General features: G+C 40.0%; 1 protein-coding gene across 5 annotated transcripts in view; it reads left to right on the forward strand.

Annotated features, from left to right (window-relative positions):
• The window catches only part of FMN1 (formin 1), a 452,412-nt gene that overhangs the window by 237,802 nt on the left and 200,801 nt on the right, over window positions 1-13,809 (forward strand). The window contains exon 1 of one of the 5 annotated variants that reach the window (XM_082384942.1): window positions 2,370-3,624. The exons of the other annotated variants lie outside the window; for them this stretch is intronic. The gene's annotated coding sequence lies outside the window, so the exon portion shown is untranslated. Of the gene's footprint in view, window positions 1-2,369; window positions 3,625-13,809 lie in introns of those variants that run through there. 5 annotated transcript variants of the gene reach the window in all.

The following is a 13,809-nucleotide window of genomic DNA, read 5'->3' on the forward strand; positions in this document are numbered from 1 at the left end:
ATCCAGCTACACTTGTGCAAATCCAAAATACGTCCTACGTTGTGAAATTATCCAAAGTTTTCTTCAGGATCCTCCGGTAGGAATCCAAATCTTTGAATAAAAAGATACTATGTATAACTCCAACTATGAAATAATATGAAACAATATGTAGATTTGGAGCTGTTTTCCTTTGACCCCCATCAATCATTTTAAATATTAGCTATAAGTTAAATACTAACTATGACAAATTCGTATTGCGTACTCAGGCCTGTGCCATCTTCATTTGTGGCATGAGACCACTCTGCCACCACAGACATAACATTCACCAAATTGAGAACCAGAGCTCAAAACATCAGCTCTTGTCTGTACCAGCAACACTGAGTACTATCTCCTATTTTTTCTCTCTGATAACCTTCAGGGCAATTCGTTTAACTTTTCCACACAGATTCTTCCTCTACCAAATAGGGAATAACAACCCTTTACAGGGTCATTACAAGGATAAAATGAAATCATGATTGTGAAAGTACTTGAAGTATTCTCTAGGACTATGTATTAATCTCTTAGTTTATGAACAAACACGAAAGCTTTGCAAAGAAATTCTTGAACATCGCTTATTCCCACAAGCTTGTTGAGGGTCTTCAAGCATGAGTGTGTCCCTTCCTGAAACTATTTGCAAATGGTCATCTCTAGACCATTCCTGTTTTTCAGCTCCTTTAACAGCGTATACAGACATCTAGTAGTTCATCTTACATTGGTTTATATAGTCTTTTTGCACTGTAAAATAAGAGTTTTCACTGTCAATATGCCCATATTTCTACTATCTCTAAGTTACATTTGTTCCAGGGAAAGGTAGGTCAGCGCCTTGACAAGGAGCCAGAAATCCGCCTTCATCAGACAGAATCTGTCTGAGATTCTTTGTCCTGGTGCCTGTCAGAGAAGTAGCCACTCCGATAAACTTTCCAATTGCTTTCTAAACTTGCCTGACAACGTTCAGAAAATCAGCACGACCTGCCAATATTCTTCCTCTCTTGAAATTATGAATAATGTCCATGCTTGTTCCCTCCTCTGTAAGACACATAAAATTACTCCACTCCCTTGGCCTTTTTAATAGATATTTCTTAAGAATTAATGACATAATGGCTATTCCCTGAGCATTTGGTGGGAGTGGGGGTAGGGAGGGGTGGTGATGGTCCCGCAGACACTGGTCTATTGAAACTTCCTGGAGCCAAAAGCTTTCAGTTGTAATTGGGTCACTTTGGCCAGGATCGTAGCTGTAACTCTCAAATCCCAGACTTGGTTTCTCAGTTTAGTGGGGAGGGGAGATGAGTGGAAGGAGAACATACATTTATAGGGTTTTCATAATCTGTTGCCTTCCAAGTTTATATAATTTCAGCTGTTGTGTACAAAGATAATTTCTCTGGGCTGCCCTGGTAAGGTATGTGCATTATTTCCCCCCCCCCTCCAGGAATGGGAATGCATTTGCCAAGCCCTTTCTATTACTCATGTGTTTGAAAAATGAGCAGTGAGGTTAGGGGTTATCATCTATGGCAGTGAGTGAAATCACTTGCCCGTGTGTTGTTTGCACCAATATATGACCTTGAGGTCATTGGTGCTATGTCCAGATTCCTTGAGTGATATCTGGAATGATCTGGGCTTCCCTGTTCTTTGGTTTTAAAGGCCCCTGACTGGCCAAATCTACTGAAAGCGAACGGGAGCTTCTACTCCATGACAAGCACCAACTTACAGAAATTCTGCCTTGTAAATTTTATGTGGAAATAAGACAGCCCAAAAAGTTAAGTTGTACTTTTACTTTATTTACTTATTTTTTTTTAAAAAAGGTCATTAGAACTTGTCAAGTATGGATATCAATGATTCTTTCAGAATGTTGAATCTGAATATTATTCTTGGAGTTAGACTATGTTTCTCTTGTTGGCTGTTAAACAGTAACTTAATCTGGACTTGTACCTCAAGCCAGCTACAGGATCGTATGGTGCTCAGTTCCTACCCACACCACAAGAGGACACCTTCGAATGCTGAGCTCTGCAGAGCTAAATTAGCCTCTGTCCTAGAGCCGGAGCCATGGAGCCTACAAGAGTGTAACTACCCCTCGAGGATCCTCTTCCGTCTTGTAAAATCTCTTTATTGTGGACCATGGGGCCAAATTTCACAGCAAATTATCCACTCAAAGTATTGGGAGCCAAAGGAATATTAGAAAGGCTTGTAGGTATTAGTAGAATAGAAATCATTAGTAGGCATAGTTCCAGTGCTTAGAATGAATGACTGCAGTATAAAAATTTATGAAGTATTAGACTTAGCCCCTTTGGGACTGATTCTGGAATCACCTCCCCACCACACACACACACACACACACACACACACACGGTTTTTTTTAATTGTCCATATCTAAAGGGAGGGGAGATGTATTTGAATATAGATTTGGGGTTCTCTAATTGGAAAATAAAGAAGTTTGATTAGACATTACAAGATATCCTATGAGACAACCAGTCTAAATATTTGGGTTTTTTTTTTAAGTATTTTATTCTTTACTCCTAGGTGAGTAAAGTTTTGGAAATCTCACCTATATTTTCCTGGACCTCATTCATTTATGCTTAATACAGGACGTTTTCTAAGACCGGGACTGGCCGGAGCTAGACAGTGGTTTGAGCCTGAGTGCCAGTGTGGGGACCTTGGTGGTGGCAGTGACTTCTCTGGCCTCCAGTTTTAAGCTAGAAGTATGTGAGGAAATTACAAGAATGACCAAAGATCTTATATGTGTATTTAAGTCACAAACCCAGGTCACATGGGTGCTTCCAAAATGAACTCATAAATGCCTTGCAGAGTGCACACGTCTCCAATATACACAAAGATCAAAACAGCCCCAAAAACATACACGTGCGTCCACAGGTATGTGCTTAACACGAACAGAAGTCTTAATAACCTTGTATTTATGTAGAATCTTTCAAGTGAAGATGACAACAAGCTTTCAATAGCAATAATAATGGTTAATGCTAGGTGAGCGTTTTTTGGCTAAGTGCCTAGCATGTATTAATTTATCCAGTCATCACAAGAACCCAGTGAGATGGTTCTATGATTATTGCCATTTTGTAGATGAGGAAGCTCGAACTCAGAGGGGTTATGTAACTTGCCCAGCATCGCACAGCTCTTAAGTGGCAGAGCAAGGAGATGAATCCAGCAACAGCCCCAGAATCTGTGTTCTTAATCACTTGACAAATGGTCTGTTGGTCTGAATTTAACTACAAGTCCTGACTTTATATTCACTTGGAGAAGTCTGAATTTTATTTCCTGGTCATTGTTTAGTGAAAAGAGCTCTGGCTTCGGTGTCTGTAGACCTGGTTTCTACTTATGGCTCTGACCTTAGCCAACTGTTGAATCTTGGGCAAGTTCTTTAAATTCTCTGGGTCTCAGGTCTCTCATCTGTCAAAAGGTAAACTTTAATTAGATGAATTCCAAGGATATGGTCATCACTTCTACTTTGCAAATGGGAACACTCAAGATCCACCAACTTTTGTCTTATTTATTAGAGGGCAGATAGACAGGGGCGTCACACGTGAACCAACATCTCTGCGCTCAGACCCATAGATCAGACTGCCTGACACCATCAGCACCACGGTGTATGAGTCACAGGTATGTGGGAGCTCAGGGAGCAATTGTTAGGATTTTAATAATCCCCTAATCTTAAGAGACGTAAACGTATTGGAGGTTTATTTTAAAATAAGCCAAGTTTCTCTATGTCCTGGGGTATTGAAGGGCTGGAATCTGATGGGGAAAACTGCAATGGAAAGGCGCCAGAGGTCTGGTCTTGAAGGTAACTAGTTAGCAGTTGTGTGTCCAGTCACGTAACCTCTCTGGCCTTAGTCTCTGTAACTGTCATGGCCTCTGGAGCGGATGTTTCTAAAGATGCTTTCCAGATGCAAAGTATCAGATCATATCTGTACGTGGACACCTTCACACACGCATTTTAAAACTGAGTGTATACGAGTGTGAGTAGAGTGCAACCTCAGATTTGGACCTTGCTTCGTCAATGAGTAATGTGGGATATACTGCAAACCAGCCTCACAGACACAATGTTTCTTCCCCCAAAGATGCAACATTTCCCTCCTCACACTTGTCTCTGCTTAACAGAAAATGTCTTTGGCGGCAGCAGCCAGTGGCCGAGTTGGCCAGCCCCCTTCCGCTGGTGTGCACTCTCCCCTCCATCTCTCCATAGCGTTGCCAGGGTCCAGAGGCCAAGCCAAGAGTTCAGTTTTCACCAGACACAGCCATCCACGTGTTTCCTAGGACAGTCTGGCTTGCCCCCAGTACTATGGCTACACTTACAATTTTTGATAAAGTACCTTTTGGCCCAGAGCTTGATTTCCTTTAGGCCTGACCTGGTTTCTCTCCAGCTGAGGCTAATTTGCATGGCTGTAAACACGGGCCCGACAAAGCTCACCAACTGTGATAAAAGCTAAGGAAACCTGAGACCGTTGGAAACTCCAAAATCCGCCTTCAGTATCTGAGGCTGACTCAGAGTCACGCCTCAGCCCAGGAGGCTGCCAGCGTGCAGCAGCTAAAGAAATGTTATTCTGATTGATCTGATTAGGGCGGCAAGGTTAGCCATGGTCAATTTACAAAGACAGTATGAGAAGAAGTCATGTGTGTAGGCAAGTTATGGGTCAGCGAGGCCCCTGCCAGAAGTTTTGAAAAGCCACAGCTCTGCCAGGACCATTATCAGATCTCCTCAGTGGGGTACAAATGGGATTGGAGGGTTAGGGGCCCTCCAGAGAAATGAATGACAAAAGGGATTGGGCTGGGAAGAGCTGGGGAGTGGTGCTTGTTTGCAGCTGGATTCCTTCGCGGCCAAGCCCTTTACATGGACTTCCCCAGTGCCCTGTGAGGAGGACTGCCCTTAGCCCTTCAATCGTAAGGGAGAGGAGAAGGTGGGGAGGCTAATTTGAAAGGGCCGTGAGGCTCTAGATTGACCCACAGGAGCAGCCAGATGGAACCTATTGGGCATTTTCGTCCCTTCCTTCACCACCAGAGTGGTTTAATTGGGATCTGGCTCCAGGCCCTGGTTACTAAATAACCTGAGTTTTAGTGTTTTCATTTTCATTCATTAACTTTTATGCTAGGTACCTTATTAGTCACATTAGACATTTTGCATGTGCAAAATGTCCTAGGAGGTGGGGGGGGGGGTGGTCTTTAAAAATAGTATAGAGCTGCAAGGACCAGGGGGTTAATTCAGGACTTAATTATCACATCACTTTTGACTGTCTTGTAGACTCTCTTGTACAACTTCCTTAGTTTACAACAAACACAAAAACTAACTTTTAAACTTTGCTTTCAAGTTGTTATCGCATTGGTACTGATTCTGAAGACCTTGGATCTTTCACTCTGGGTGTGGTCCTTTTCCTCCCTGCTCAATTCAGGAACATAAATGAGTGTTACTTACAACATTGGGTAAGGTACATTAATTAACAAAGAAAGATGGCTTTAAAATGAAGCCAACTGAAAGCCACAGTGCCTGAGCTGGGCCTCATTATAAATAGTTCACTCTGTACTATAATCATCTTACTAATGGAAAAAATGAGACACTGAGATGGTTGCTTAGGGAAGAATGTGGTTCAGAAAAGCAGCAAAATGCCTAAAGCATACGAGATGTTTAGCATGATTTAGTAAGGCATTGGAGAAACTGGGCCATGTGATGTTTTTGTTGTGTATTACTTATGCTCTTGGGATGTGGAGGTATCTGAACAGTTCAGCTCTGTAGGACACAGCCGTTCAGTTGCCACCAGTGGAAGGGATGAGCTTCTGAGGCTGAAGGTACGTGGAAAAGAAAGTAAGACTCACAGGCCAGCACACGGAGTTCACACCAATTGGCTAAGATCTTGGTGTGTGTTTGCCTCAGAGCCACCAGGAAGCCAGTTTCAAGGCTTCCAATCAGCTGCTTCCTCCAGCACACCCAGGGCACCAAGAGTCACGACTAGTCTAAGTATGGAAGGTGGTCGCGTCGTGGTCAGCAGGGCTTTCTGGAAACCAACCACACAGGCCTGACTTTTTCTTTTGAGTCATCACTTTATCCATGGGGTAAGTCCCTTCATCTTTCTAAGGCTCCTCCGTACCACTCCCTCATCTGTAAAGTGAGAATAATAATAGTACGTATTTCAAAGGGTGATTGTGAGAATTAAAATAATCTGTGAAGTGTTTAGCTGCGTGTCTGATACATAAATATTTGCTGGTTCAACCACACTATCGCCACCATCATCATGACCATCAGGAGTAGGAATAAGGACAATGGAAAATCCCCTAGTGTCACCCCTAAAAGAGAACAGGAGGTTGGATTCCAACCAGAAGCTTCATCTCTCATGCAGGGGTGACTCCTGAACCTCCAGAGGGCTAGCAGAGATCCATCTCACCCTCTCATTTGTCTGTCTGTGTCCCATTGGGACACAGCTGTGTAATTAAAACAAATGAATTTAAGCTAGACGCTCAGAGATGAACGTCCTCAAGGTGTGCCAAGAGAAAACCATGCAGTACAACAAAAAGATGATAAAAGTTGTCAGCCTTTTCCAGTACTATTTTTATTTGGCTTTCATAGTAATCTATGTTGGTAGAACAATTTTTAAGTATGGCGGCCGTTGGGAGGCAACATGAGGGTGCTTCCTTAAATCCTTTTAGAACATGATAGGCTATAAATAAATAAATATAACCATGTCTAGAATCACTGATTTAGGTGATGATGACGCTCTTTAAAGTGTGATATTTTAGGTTGGTTTCTATATTAATAATCAGATTGAATCGACTTACAGTTTATTTTCAAAACATAATGCATGGATTAATTTTAAGAGTCGAGCAATATTAAAAGACCTAAGAAAAACAAAGGTCCTGAAAACCTCAACAAATTTCAAGCCATTTTTCGTACAGACCATCCTCTGGCCAAAATGAAATTAAGTTAGAAATAATTTATCAATAACAAAAAGATAATTTACATAAGTCAATAACAAAAACCTCCTTGCCTTTTAACATTTACATTCACACCTGCAAATAACTCACGGATCAAGAAAGAAGTTATAATGGGGTTCAGAAAACCCTTATAATTCAAACAATACTGGTTACTAAGACTCAAAGGATATCACTAAAATGTATGGTCATGAGTGTTTATATTAGAAAAAAAGGTCAAAAATAAAGCATCCAAAATTAACAGCTAGAAAAAGAAAAACAAACCAAAGAAATTAGAAGGAAAAATTAGGTTGAACAACAGGAAAAGCCTTTTTTTTTTTTTTTTTAAATTTTTATTTATTTATTTATTTATGGCTGTGTTGGGTCTTCATTTCTGTGCGAGGGCTTTCCCCAGCCGCGGCAAGTGGGGGCCACTCTTCATCGCGGTGCACGGGCCTCTCATTATCGCAGCCTCTCTTGTTGCGGAGCACAGGCTCCAGACGCGCAGGCTCAGTAATTGTGGCTCACAGGCCTAGTTGCTCCGCGGCATGTGGGATCTTCCCAGACCAGGGCTCGAACCCATGTCCCCTGCACTGGCAGGCAGATTCGCAACCACTGCGCCACCAGGGAAGCCCCAGGAAAAGCCATTTTTGCAGGTCAAATGTTATCAAATATTTAGAATTTCATATGGTTCAACCTAATGCATTTTAAGATGAGAATGGAAATTTTTTTAAAAAATTTAATACAATATAGAAGATCGATAAAGTCAAAAGTTTATTCTTTGAAACCAAAATTCAGTAACTTTAGGCAGGATTGAGCAAAACAAACAAACATAAATAAAGATAATAGGAAAGTAAAAGTGAATGTAACTATAGATGTGATAGAAATGTATAAGATAAGAGAATACCGTGACCAAACTTTTGGCAATAAATGAAAATAACATAAAATTTAAAACTTTCTTGAAAAACATAAATTACCAAAACAGAGTCAAGAAGAAATAGAACACTGGAATGTTCTATAAATATTAAGGAAATTGGGTCCATAGTTTAAAATCTTCTTATGAAGAAAGTTCCAGGCCCAGATGGTTTTATTACACCAAGCATTTTCTTCTTACACAAAATACTTGAGAGAATAGAGAATGTTACGCTCAAAGCTAGAATATAGTCTTGATAACACTACCAGACAAGGACAGGAAGTGAAAGAAAAGTTACAGGTCAGTTTCTCTCATATAGATGTGGAGATCCTGAACAGAGTATTAGTAAACGGAATCCAGCAATGAATAAAAAATTATTATAGCAAAAGTATTGAAGTAGACCTAAATAAAAGGAGAGACATAGTCTTTTCATGAATAGGAAGACCAATATTATAAAGATGTCAGTTAGCCCCAAATTGATTTCTAGTTTCAAAGTAATTCCAATCAAAATCTAAGTAGGATTATTTGGAATTTGACAAGCTTATTCTAAAAATTTGTATAGAAGAGCAGAGTTTCAAAAATAACCTTACACATGATGCTTAGTGAAAAAAGCAAGTCACAGAAAAATGGTTCCATTGGTCTGAAGTTAAAAACATAAAAAGCCAAAGAATTTTATGGAATCATGCATTTGTGGCAAACTGTTTTTTAAAAAGCAAGGGAATAATAAACATAAAATTCAAAAAAATTTTAAAATTCTGACAAAGAAAAACCAGGTAGGATGCTTATTCTACCTCATATCAAGAAAAATAAAGCAATAGGCAGTAAGGTAGCTATAGTGTGGTAATAATTGGCACAGAAAAAACAAAGATCAATGGAAAGAATTGAGGGTTCAGAGGCAGATCCATGCATATCTGGAAACTAATATATGACAAATGTGGTCTCTCAGATCAGTGGGCAAAAATGACTATTAAAGAAAAGTACTTTAAAAATTGGAAAAAAAAAAAATATATATATATATATATCTCCAAAAGAAAGTAGATTCCCTCCCTCATGTCATGAATAAAGATCAATTCCAGATGTATCAAGCACATAAATGAGAAAGGAAAAAGTTAATAGTTTTTAAAAAAAAAAAGAATATAGGAGCATATTTTTTAACCTCACATGGAAAAGACACAAAAAGCATATCAAATAAGAAATAAGTACATTAAATAAAATTACATTAAAAAATTTTAAAACTCTTGCTTCTCAAAAGGTACCACAAAGAGTATGAAAAGATAAGCCACAAGCTTGGAGAAGGCATTTGTAACATATTTAACTGAAGAAGAATTACTACCCAAAATATATGTAGAATTCTTACCAGTCAGTAATAAAATGGTTACCTTCCAATAGAAAGATGGGCAAAAGATATGACCAGGCTTGTCATGGAATGAATGGTCACTAAATGTATGAAAAGATGATCAACAAGTCAACAACTAGGGAAATGCAGAGATACCATTTTAGGCCCACCAGCTTGACAGAAATCAAAAAGTATAACTGTTGAAATGTTGGGAGGGTGTGAAGCAGTAAGAACTCTGATTGCTGCTAATGGGAAGGTCAGTTGTTCTATATACTTGGAAAACAGTTTGGCTCTGTTTAGTTCACGTGAACACGTGTACATCCTCTGCTCAAACTTTTGCAACTTTGTACAGGAGACTCGTGAGAGTGTTCGTAAAAGCATAGTTTATAATAGCAAAAATCTGAAAATGACAACAATGGCCATCAACATCAGAGTGGAGGAGTATCACAGAATACTACACAGCTTTTATAAAAAAGACTCAACTGCAGCTACCTGCATCCACACTGATGATTCTTAAACACCATGTTCAATGGAGAAAGCAAGTCACAGAAGAATGATTCCATTGGTCTGAAGTTAAAAACATAAAAAGTCAAAAAATTTTATGAAATCATACATTTGTGGCAAAACCTTTTTTCTAAAGCAAGGGAATAATAAATATACAATTTAGAAAAAATGGTCCCTTTGGAGGTGAATTGTAGGGGAAGATAGAGGGCCTTCGAAGGTGTTAACAGTTCTCGGTTTGGTAAGGTGTACGCCCGTACATGGTTTACTTTTGTCGTCCTTTAAACTATACATAAATGTGCACATGCTACTCTTTTCTATAATATTTCACAGCTTTTAAAATTGTTTAAAAAAAAAAGATTTCCTGTTGCCCCCCATTCCGCTCCCACCTTGCACCCCAGGGGCACCAGTTTTCAATGCCCTCTCTGGCCATCTGTCTGATATTCTGCTGTCTATTGTGAATACAATTTTAAACAGTCACCATGGACTTCCTATTTTGGTAGACAAGGGTTTTTGTATTTCAGAATTCTATGTGAATTTATAAAAGCTCATTTTTAAAAGAATACAGTTCCCTTTCTGAATTTATAAATTATAGTTTCTTCACATTTTCCTTTGCTTTTTACTTTCCTTCTGTCCCTTCTTCCAAGTTTCTCTTTTTACATTTTTTTGTTTGTGACCTCTGTATTTCACATTAGAGGATTATCGCAAATAATTGGTGATCTTTGGCTGCTATTTTATGTATAAGATCAAGGCATGATAAACCTGGATGGAAGCTCAGTATGAATGGATGAAGTTTGCCCAATGATGGGTCTCCCAGTAGGGTAAACAGTTGCAGACCAGCCATTTCATTTGGGTGGGCCCTGAATGACAGCGTCTGTTTATCTTTGCTCTTAGACGGATCCATTTTTCCAGGTGGAATTTCTCCAGGCACCTGACTCTGGGGGCTGGGGTGTCAGCCTGACTGCCAGTTTTCTGAGAGAGAATCCAAGAAAGGATGTGGAATTTTGAAAATGACTCCATTCCAGTACAAGACCTCAATCCCACCTTCTCCTGTGCCTGATGTCCACGAGTCCCAAGTCTGTCTGGTTGAATTTGTTTAGAAACTATACTTCCTGATAATGATAAATGGGATTATACACACCTGGCACCTAGTTGCACCATATACTAACTTTTAAATAATCCCCTTATTTTTAGCTCCCTACCTCACCCTTCCCCAGCACGTGGTGCCTCTAATTCATGCACGTCCAAGGTTCTGCCTTCCTCTGCAGACAATTAGGTTTGTCCTTCTGTCACTCTGCCATGGAATTTACCCCTCTTCCAATTACTTTTGCCTTCGTGTTTCTGTTTGGAAATTAAGGGGGTCTGCTAGTTTCACTCGAGGTGGATTGTGTGTCTCTGATCCTCAGTGTTCTCATTTGGGGTTGATTTTATAAGAGAAAAGGAAGTGGACAGGCCTTTACTGTGCTACCTTAAAACTCAAAGTAGTTGTGATCTTCACCTCTTAGAGGCTATTACCTTGTTGCAACGTGAATGGATGAGGCACGCACATCCTTGCTGGAAGGAGATGTATTGCTAGGGAAGGAACACAGGAGTAGAAGTAGGACCCCTGGAGGACCCTGAGCAAATCACCTACTGTGTGCTTGTTGCACTCATACTATCAGAAGGTGACCTGTCCATATGAGGGAACCTCAGGGAACATATATTCATGATTCTAGCCAAGATCGATATAGAGGCTCATGGCGAATAAATATTTTGGATCGTGATGTTACTCCATTCCCATGGATGACTAAAGAATATAATGTGTTTTCTTTCTGTGATAGATGGGCCGTGAGAGTAAGGAGGATGATAAAGACTAATTTTTGGGGAAATGTGCTGGGTTATAGACCGTAAGCCTTAACCAAAACTTGCAGCAGTTTTAAAATATGTGTATACCATGCTCCTTCATCTTTCCTTTCTTACTAACATTTCCTGGAATCGTCGTTTTATGTTTATAGAAGGAACTCAGGGAGCCTCCTTAGAAACAATGTGGTGCTTATGTCATCTGTTGTTACCCAGAAAGTTAACAGGGTAGAATGACTTAGGCAGTAAATAGTGCATGTTACAGCAATAGCTGTGAATTAGAACTATGTGCGAGGTTGTTCTAGATGAAGTATGTCCGTAAAAGGAAAAAGGAAAGTAGCCCTAGGTATCTTTAAAGAGGAAGTGTTTCTCTTTGAGTTTTGTCACCGATTTTGCTGTCTAGTGGCTGGAGGCCCTGAAGCTAGGGGTGCCCACTGTCACTAGCTCTTCACCTTCCAAGCAGGAGTGAGAAAGAGCCAGGTAATTTGCATCATGGTACACGCGAAATCAAAGGCCATCCATCATTTCTGATACCTTGAATGCAATGATTATCATATCAAAGACATACGATGACATTGAAGATAATAACTTTTCTGTTGCCCATTATCTCTAACCAGCTTGGAGTAATTATTAGCATGTGTTCTTTTCAAAAGCCTAACACTCTAAATTTTGGAGAGAAAAGCCCTATTTGAGCCACCAAGAATATGTATGAGACTAGATTCAATGTCTTAATATTAAGTGAGAAATTATATAAATAAGGCAGGAAGCCCAAAGGTCTTATAAACTTTGTTATTTATAATCCTTTGGAGGGCAGTATGGCTGTCTGTGTACCTGGGATTGGCCTTATCTGAGAAAGCCGTACTCCTTGACTGAGCACGTAGCTTTGAAAGAGGACTCCATGGAAATTGATAGAGGAAGGGGTACATTTCCAGCTAGTTAGTTAGCAGAAAATAAAACTCTGGGAATTAGGGATTATATAAATGTACAAACATATATCAGGCTCTGTGCTAAGTGCCAGTGATAGTAAACAAAATCATTCATTCATTCATTCATTCATTCATTTGCAGTCACCTGGCTACTCAAAGTGTTATCCATGGTCCAGCAGCATAAGTATCACCTGGAAGCTTATTATAAATAAAACATTCTCACTCCTTGTATTAGTTTCCTAGGGCCAACTTAAACTACCATGAACTGGGTGACTTAAAGCAACAAAAATTTATTGTCTTCACAGTTCCAGAGACTACAAGTCTGAAATCAAGGTGTTGGCCGAGCCATGCTCCCTCTGAAACCAGTAGGGGAATCCTTCTCCCCCTCTTCCTATCTTCTGGTGGTTTGCTGGCAATCTTTGGCATTCCCTGGCATACAGCTGCCTTCATCAACACTTGACCTTCTCCTGGTGTGTCTCTGTGTCTTCACATGGCCATCTTCTTAAAAGGATGCCAGTCATATTGGATTAGAGGTATACTCTCCTCCAGTATGGACCTCATCTTAATTACATCTGCAATGACCCTATTTCCAAATAAGGTCACATTGTGAAGTGTTAGGGGTTAGGACTTCAACATATCTTTTTTAGGGGGAATACAGTTCCATACAAAACAGGTCTCATCCATACCTGGTGAACGAGATTTTGTATTTTTCATGATGTCCCTGTTAATTCACAGGCACCCTAAACTTCTAGAGGATATCCCAGAGGTTGTTAATTGCCTTATACCATAGACAGTTTTTTAGTGTCTCCACCAAACTTCTCTAAGGGCTTTGCCTACAGGATACAGAGGTATATAGGATGGAGATGTTTCCCATGCAACTTAGGAGTAATGGAGAGAAAGCTCTCCCTTTGCTCCTCGATGCTAGGTCCAGTAGGGTGGGAAGGGGAAGAGAAGGAACATTTACTCTCCCAGTCTTTGCTAGGCATGCAGATTGGTTATTGAGACAGGAATTTGAAGTGAGATTGTAATAAAGAAATGTAAAACAAAAAAACAAGTAAAACATGACTCAGAGGTCCTGTGGCATCATGCCTCTGGTGTATCAGGAGTAATGAACCACTGTGCTCCAATCCCTCCTAAAATAGAGTAAATAAAATCTTCTCCCTGCTGTTAGAGGGCGAGTTACATGTATGGAATAAGTTCCTGGCTTTGAGAAAGTTGAGCCATGATGACTGGAGACCACCTGAAGGTACGGAATTGAGCTTTCCTAGGTTGTCCTGACATTAACATCTGTCCCAAAGAGAGTCCCTGTTTCCTCTCACTTTCTGACCACCAAAGCTTAGTATTCACATCATCAAGGTCCGAGTCTTGAATATTTA

Source organism: Balaenoptera borealis (genome assembly GCF_965194805.1).
Source record: "Balaenoptera borealis genome assembly, chromosome: 3".
In the NCBI taxonomy this organism is placed as follows: Eukaryota; Metazoa; Chordata; class Mammalia; order Artiodactyla; family Balaenopteridae; genus Balaenoptera; species Balaenoptera borealis.